This window comes from Synchiropus splendidus, chromosome 15, assembly GCF_027744825.2.
Source record: "Synchiropus splendidus isolate RoL2022-P1 chromosome 15, RoL_Sspl_1.0, whole genome shotgun sequence".
Lineage (NCBI taxonomy): Eukaryota > Metazoa > Chordata > Actinopteri > Syngnathiformes > Callionymidae > Synchiropus > Synchiropus splendidus.
The window spans coordinates 6,215,877-6,224,198 of NC_071348.1; positions in this window are offsets into that span (position 1 = coordinate 6,215,877).

The following is an 8,322-nucleotide window of genomic DNA, read 5'->3' on the forward strand; positions in this document are numbered from 1 at the left end:
CCTGTCGAAGACCCTCACCACGCTCCCTCCTGGTCGCCAGCTAATAAACGTCGAGACGGTTTGTTTGTTATCGCTGACTTGATCAATAATTAATATTTTCTTTCATTAAGTTCCTTCCTGCTTCACTTCTTCCTCATTAAACTCCGGGCGCCGTGTTTATTTATTCCTGCTGTCGCACACGCACTCTGATATGTTGCCTTCCCTGGAGCATCTCCACGCGGCGGCGTGCGACCACCCGAGTCCGACGCTCCCAGGCAACAGGCTCCGAGGCCCCAACCGCCGCATGAATGGCGATGCATCAATTATTCAGAGCAAGGGACAACAAGCGCGAGCGAACATCAACACGACTGTGTGAACAAGACTTTTTAAAAATGTAACAACCAGAGGAGAAACAAACTGTGAGACTGAGGGAAGGCGGCGAGCCACAATCGATCTGAGGTCATCCCCCTTCCTCTGTCTTCTCCAGCGACCCGAGATACTGTACTTAAGCCGTGGAGCTGAAAAGAAGAAGGCCTTCTTTGTGGTCAATGAGACGCCCCTGGTGGTCACATTTCATGAGGAAGAAGATCTACAATTTGTTAGATAGGTTTCGAGTTCATCTTCTTTCCATATAATTCATTTCTTTCTTTTTCTGTGGGGGTGTTTTTTTCTGCTATATATATATATATATATATTTATTTACATTCATTTTCTATGTTCATTTATTTATTTATTTTGCGTGTATTAGAGCCTTTATTTTCTTTGGTTTCTTAAGTTTCAATATTTTTTTCCTGTTGGGCATATATTGTGACCTTTTTGGGCACAATATATCCTTTTTAATTTACTTTTTTCTAATTCTATTAGTGACTTAGGGCCAGTAATTTTCTTTTAGTTGAAGTACTACGTTTTTTAATAATTATATTTAGATTTTTAATGGTTTTTTTTCAGATGATTTCTGACATTTTATTATTCTTGTGACAGTTAAGTTACTTTCTTAATGTTCATCTTGTAGTCTAGTCAGGCGATGTAGTATTTTTTAACATTTTTACAGTACGTCTTTACAGTTTATTTCTTAAATCTTTGTTTGAGTTTCTTGTCTTTCTTTCTGATCGCTAGCTCCACCTGTCGACACAGTAGTGACTTACCTCTCCCTTTTAAACTCTTTGCTTCATCCTCGCACTTTCATCTAGCCATGTCATGTTGCTCTGAAGATCTGCACAAGTTCTCAGTGCTGGTTTGTTCTTTGAATCGTGATGGAGAAATCTAAACCTAAAAACCTCTGGCTCAGTTCCCCTCTCCTCGGCTGCATTAGCGCCTCAGCAGAAGTTCTTCCTCAACTCTTCCTGATCGCTCATATTTGCTGTGAAACAGCTGCAGACTGGGATCAGGAAGAAAATGTTTTGGTCGCTCTGCAAAACATTTTGGAGACGTGGGCTCCCTCCTGACAGCAGCGCTGTAAATTATGCAAGCGTGCTGAATATGGATGAAGCATGTGTACGGCCCTGAGTGTCTGCATGTTTCCCGTGTGTGTGTGTGTGTGTGTGTGTGCCACCAGTGCTGCATCTGCCAGCTCCTTCACCTCCTGTGTAGGACGCTGCTGCTCAGCACAGGCGCTCTCTGTCACTCCATACCTCCACGGAGGGACGGACAAAAGAAATCAATCACAAAGTCACTCACACATTAGTGGTTGAGGGATCAGTGGTGGCAGGTCACATCGCTTCCTGCTTCTGTGGCAAGTAATTCAGAAGAGTCCAGGTGAAGTATATTTATGATCTCGAGCAGTTTTTCAGACGTGAAACCTGGTTAGGGAGCTGAGCGTCCCGTGCAGTGGAGGAGTCACTGATGGAGTCAGTCACTCTGATGCCGTCAGTCTTTATAGGTTCCTGAGAATGGAGAGTGTTAGCGTATTTTTCTTTTGGTGCTTTGGTGACTTTTTGTACTGCTACATCTCTTTATTTATCAATTCTTATTTTTTTCATCCTTGTCATTTTCTGCTATTTCAGCAACACTTTTTTTTACTATCTCAGCATCCACATTTTTCAAATTGTATTTCATTCTTGAGTTTTCTGTTGTATTCAATTACTTATTGCTTCTTGTGATCTTTGATTTTGTGACTGTTATTGCTTGTATTTTCTTTTTGGTCTCATCAATATTGAACATTTGTTTCCTGTTCGACTGTTTTTATTAAATTATTGTTTGTTTTTTTTAACAGTTGCTATTTTATTAGTCTCTTACTTTTTGCATTTTTAATGTAATTCCTTTTTATGTTGTGTTTTTCTGTGAGTGCTACTGACTTGTTACCTGCTTGTTTCCATTTTTAATTAAAATACTTCTTAATTATTAATGACTTCACTTTTAAAATCTTTGGCTTCTTTTCAGACAGAAACCTGTTTGACTACTGACTACTGCTAGCGGTTAGCTGTTAGCTCCTCCTCGCAGCACGGTTATTATTTTCATCTTGAACTTTAACTCCGAGGTGTTGGACTCCCCGAGTGTTGCTGCTCGAATCCATTGTGAACTGGTGTTGCCAGAGTGCGACTCAACCAAGCAGATGTGTGCGTGACGGGCTAACAAGCGAGATGTTGCGAGCTAATAATGAGATTGCGAACAGAAGAGCTTGTTACGTGAGTGCGGGTGGGCTTCATTAAAACCAGCATCTGAGTGGCGGGTCAAAGCTCCTCCACCAATCCTCCGCACAACTCCTAAATTGAGAATCTTCGCTGCTTGAAGCGGGTTTGATGTCGGCGCTCGGAGGGAAGCTGCCAGGCCTGGCCTCGCACCAGAGGAAGGTGAAGCATCAGCGGACCGCCTCGTGCTCACGTCCGCCACCATCTGCCATCAGGATGGAGAACATCCGTACTAAAGGTTATTACAGTTTCCCTTTTATCCGCGCTCGCCGTCTGATCTGCAGCGGCAGGGGGCCCGAACCCAAAACATTTTCTTTGCTCGGCTCTTGCTTTCCTTTTAAGGCGCTGTAGCTTTCTGCCAAAACACACTTCCTCGCTCGCTTTTTTCCCCAAGTGCTTTCAAGTCGTATAAAATGACTTTATTGGATGGTTTTACTTCCAGGACGGCCCAAATAAAACGACTTGAACTGGTGGCCAACGAGGCCTCTGGCTCCAACCTGGTGACGGCGGGAAGAGAAGCTCGCGGCGGAGGGGGGTGGACTCGTGTGACACATGTCAGAGTCAGGTCTTTGACTTCAGAACGCAACTCTCGTTAAACTTGACTTGAACTTGTTTGGGAGACGTAAATAAGACAGACAGAACATATGTTCCACCTAAAGGAGAGAGAGTGCATTAACCCATGAGTCACTCGTGTCTCTCTTCAAAAGGCTCTCAACAATCCCTCGTTGGATGGATGCATGGATTGATAGATGATGGGTGGATGGATGGATGGATGGATGGATAGATGGATGGATGATGGATGGATGGATGGATGGATGGGTGGGTGGGTGGATGGATGCATGGATTGATAGATGATCGGGGGATGGATAGATGGATGGATGATGGATGGATGGATGGATGGATGGGTGGGTGGGTGGATGGATGGATTGATAGATGATGGGTGGACGGATGGATAGATGGATGGATGGATTGATAGATGAGTGGGTGGACGGATGGATGGATGGATTGGGTGGATGGATGGATGCATGGATTGATAGATGATGGGTGGATGGATGGATGCATGGATTGATAGATGAGTGGGTGGACGGATGGATGGATGGATTGATAGATGATGGGTGGATGGATGGATGCATGGATTGATAGATGATGGGTGGATGGATGGATAGATGGATGGATAGATGATGGATGGATGGATGGATGGATTGATAGATGATGGATGGATGGATGGGTGGATGGATGGATGATTGATTTGTTCATAGATGAGTGCATGCATGGTTCAAACACTGAATCGCGGATGAATGGATGGATGGATGAATGGATGGATGGCCTCTGAGTCAAGGTTGTGTCTCCTCTAGTTCGTGACAGTTGAGTCTCAAACGTCTGTGGCGTCGGCTTCTGGGGGAAAGTAGGAGAAAGAACCCCAGCTGTCATCGCTGCGTGGAATGTGTCGCTGCTGCCACCCGCAGGTCGAGCACAGAACTGCAATCGAGCCCGCCCCGAAATCTGCAGAGTCAGTACTTCGGTTTTGCGATTGTCATTTCTCCCCTCACTGCTCTGCTCCCAGTGAAGGTTTCAAGACAGATGGATGGTTGAGAAGGAGAGACGGGCTGAGAGACTCAGGCGGCCTGTACCTCCCCAGGTTGTCCGTCTGAGAGGGGCCCTCCAGCAGACCCAGGAGCAGGTCCACAGAAGACCTGCCGCGGACCCAGAGAAACATCTGGAGCCAATAACGAGCGACAGAGCTCCGCTCCGCGCAGGAACCTGCTGGAGAGTGACCAACACAAACACGGGCAGCAATCATCTGCGATGGCCTCTGGAATGGAAGGGGGATGTTGGGGGGGGACGCAGACGCACAACAAGCTTGATTGTGTTTGAATCGCCGCTGATTGATCGCCAGAGGAGTTTGTTCTCCAGTTCGCAATTACGGAGTAGAAGTCGCGTTCGTGAATGGCGTTTGATGAAGATCGCCGCCTGGAACGGACACGTGCTGGGACTGAATGGTGACTCTTGTTAGCCGTGGGCGCGGACAGTGCGGGGTTGCCATGGATGTCACTTCTGTCTCAGCAGGTGAGTCAGTGGCACTGAACAGTCGGGCGACTTCCATCAAGTACAACAGGCTTTGTATCTCACGAGCGTCTGTGAGCGACGGCTTTTGTCTGCCTCCTTGTTTAAAGTGCTGCCGTCGCACACACGCCAAATGTGTCCCAGTCCAACAGCGCCGCTTAGTGGTGAAAGCAAATAATGCGCAACAAGTCGTTTTCTGTCGCTTGAATATGTTAACAATAACTCAGTCATAATGTAGCCATGTTTACATAAGACTACCGTCTTAATTGAAGTAAACTACGACATTATGAGGACTTCCCTACAACTTGACAATGTTAAGGTGGTTGTTGAATAATATGTGTCACTGTATCCCGTGGATTACACACTGGAGGCATCTCTATATGTCAAGCCGAGGCCCATATCAAGAAACGCATTTCACTTTATTTCATTAAATAAGAATCAATCACAAATGGGGTCCCAAAAATAAAAAAGGTGAAATGATATTTCAAAAACAAAGTACAACTATAGAAAAAAGGCACGTATCAGTTGGTGTGCTTCTGCTTCTGTTTCAGCGAGAGGGTGACCGCGGGGGGGACGGGACGACATGCAAGACCAGGTTCTGGATTGTTGTCGGGGTTAAATTTTATCCTCAGGATTTGCATGACAAAAGGCCCCTCGGCTGCGAGCAGGCGTGACCCCGGGGCCCGCTGGCAACACACTGAGGAAGTGAATCGACTGGAGTGCCACCCATTCACGTGCAGGTCTCGCAGGTCGCTGTCCGTCAGCAGAGCCCCGCCCCTCCTCCGCCTCTTTATTATGCAGAGCTAATGAGTGTGGAGGGTAATCCTGAAGGGACCCCCGTCGGAGCCAGGGCTGTGTCTAAGATCCAGATCCAAGCTGACAGTCGTACCTGACCGTCTTTTGTGCTTCTCTTTATTGATCCCACAGCAGGAAACTTCTCAGGAACACCCTCGGGCTTCGATACCAAGCACCGACAGAGAGAGCACAAAGAGGTCAGCCATTTTATTAGGCTGCCCCTGTCAACACAACCCCACTGGGCCACCCCACTGAGGGACTGTCTTACTTCACCAGGTCTGTATGTTGCCACGACGCCACCCCACCTGTATTGCACATTGCTGTGGTCAACCGTTTCCCTCCATCCAACCAGTGCCAATCCACCATGCTGCCTGTCTTTGTGGCTACATCCCCATGCCACTCACCCATGTCGCCCCAACACCTTGTTATTCCATCAATCGTTCTCACTAGACCTGGCAACACGACAACACCACCCTCACCAGTGTCTATCCGAACCTCTCACCTCTCCACTCCTCCTTGATCTACCGGTCCACCCACCTTGCCAATCCACCATGCAATACCAGTCGTCATTGCCGCACACTCCACTCCATGTTGTAACTTCACCATACTGCTCCATCTACAGCATCACTGGAACCGTCAACAGAATACCACCCCACACTTCACCAAGTCTCTGTCCCACACTCATCTTTCCACGTCACCACTGACTGCTACACTACAGTGCCACTCCTTACCCTCACAACCCTGCGACCACCAGGTATCAAACCACTGAAACCATGTCTATATTTATACCATGTTTATATTATCTTTCCACTTCACCAAACGATTACAATATGAAGTACTGAAATGACTCACTGTTTTTTTAATAGCCTGGATGCCTCCAATGTGTTTCACGTATCCGTTTACCTTGAACGTCGCAAAATGTTCTCTTTATCTGTGAAAGTTTGAGGAGCATCTGTTATGAGTCATAAATTAAACCTTGTTATGGATGGCTCAGATACAAAATCTCTGTCGTACATCAAATCTGCCGGCAGCAATTTCTCGGGCGATAACTTTGACAACGCGAACAAACATCTTCGCTTCGATAAATCAGCGCGTAAATAGAACATGAATCTTCAGCTGCTCACGCTAACGTGAGCATTGATGTGTTTTATTGATCTGTGAACGATCATCCTTCAGGGAGCCTGATGAATAATTTACCCTTATTTTCCTTGATTTAAGAAGGAAAAAAAAAGATTATGCTGATGTAATTCGCTGACACTTCACGAGGACATCCGCTTATTGAACGATTTATTCTTTATGTTCTATGAGTGAAGCTGCCCGCCGGTGCTGCAATGGGAGCTGGAGAGGAATCCTGCAGAGACGAGGTTATTAATCCAGACCATAAGGATCTCAGTCCTGAGTTTCCACAGCTTCACATTTCCACAGTTTCAAGGCTGACGCTGGGAAGTGGGTTTTTATTCTTTGTTCATGCGGCGCCAGAGCACTTGCTTCCCACAATTAAGAAGATGGCAGAGCATGAAAAAAAATCAGGTGTCTGGATTCGAGAGATGACCCAGAAGAGTCTTATTGAACAGCGACCCACTTGAAGTGGCTCCTGGATGGATGTCCAACTGGGAAGAGGCCATGGGCACACGCAGGACTCCTTCAAAACATATTGGCTCTCAGTGGGAACCACGACCCCATGAGAACTGGAGGAGAGGGCGAAGCCTCGGTCGCATGAGTTTGACTGCTGCCCCCACGACCTGACCTGAATTTACTTTAACTTTTATTTTCTTTATGATTTTAATCATCAGTGGGCAAAGTGTTGCACAGGTGCCACATGCCTGTGTTGATGCAGTGCTCAAGAGGTTAGAGGCTGAAATTCATAATCATCATCTGAATTCTAAATATGAGGGTCTGTATTTTCTTTTCTCACATTTTTGTCTGACATTTTTAAGTGAAAATTAATTTAGTATTCCTTGTCCCTAAAGATGAATAAAAGACGCTGAAAAAATACTTTAGTGTAGAATTCACATTCTACTCTCCGTATACAACATAACATTTTTTATTATTTTTTCAACAAAAGTTACATTTATATTTCAGACTCTTCTTTTGTGCCTTTTGGCCATATATCTGTATGACTTTATGGACTCATGGGAGGAAGGGTGAGACGGACATCTGGAGCTCCTCACATGACCTGCTCATAGACTGGTCCTGGAAATATTGCACTCGCAGTGGCGCTCTCACGGATCTCAGCAACCGGATTACAGAAGCAGTTGGCGGGATGGAGGCCGAGAGAGAAACTGTGCCTCCACTAAATATTCCATGAAAGTGCTGCAGCAGCATGTTTGAGTGAAGAGAACAAAGAATTGAACTCGTGTATTGACTTTGTTTTCTGTAATTACAGAGATTCCTTAGCGCCTGAATTTGGAGTTGGCTCCGTAGTGTGAGCTGATATTTTCTGTATTGCTATTAAGTGTGTCACCTCATATGAGTTCAGTCTCACATTGTTTTTTCCACCAAGCTGTTCTAACACTAAGAGTGACTCACCGCTACACTAATGGCTACAGCGTAAACAGATCACGATCGTTAGTGTGACTTCCTAACACTGTGGAGACCTGGTTCTGATGGAATAATCTCTTGCAACTGTGAAGTTTTTAAATGGGAAAATTGACCTTTTTAATTAATGGGGGCCACATTTAGGATGACGTTTTTCTGTCGTTCACCCCAACTACACCCCCTCCACATACGCCATGTGTGCAGTTCTTAAAGTCACCGGAAGATGTCACTACAATTTAAACACGCGTTTCAGTGACAGTAGCTGCGACATGACCCCGTGAATCTGGGGGTGATTCATGGCTGCAAAGTCTGCTGACTC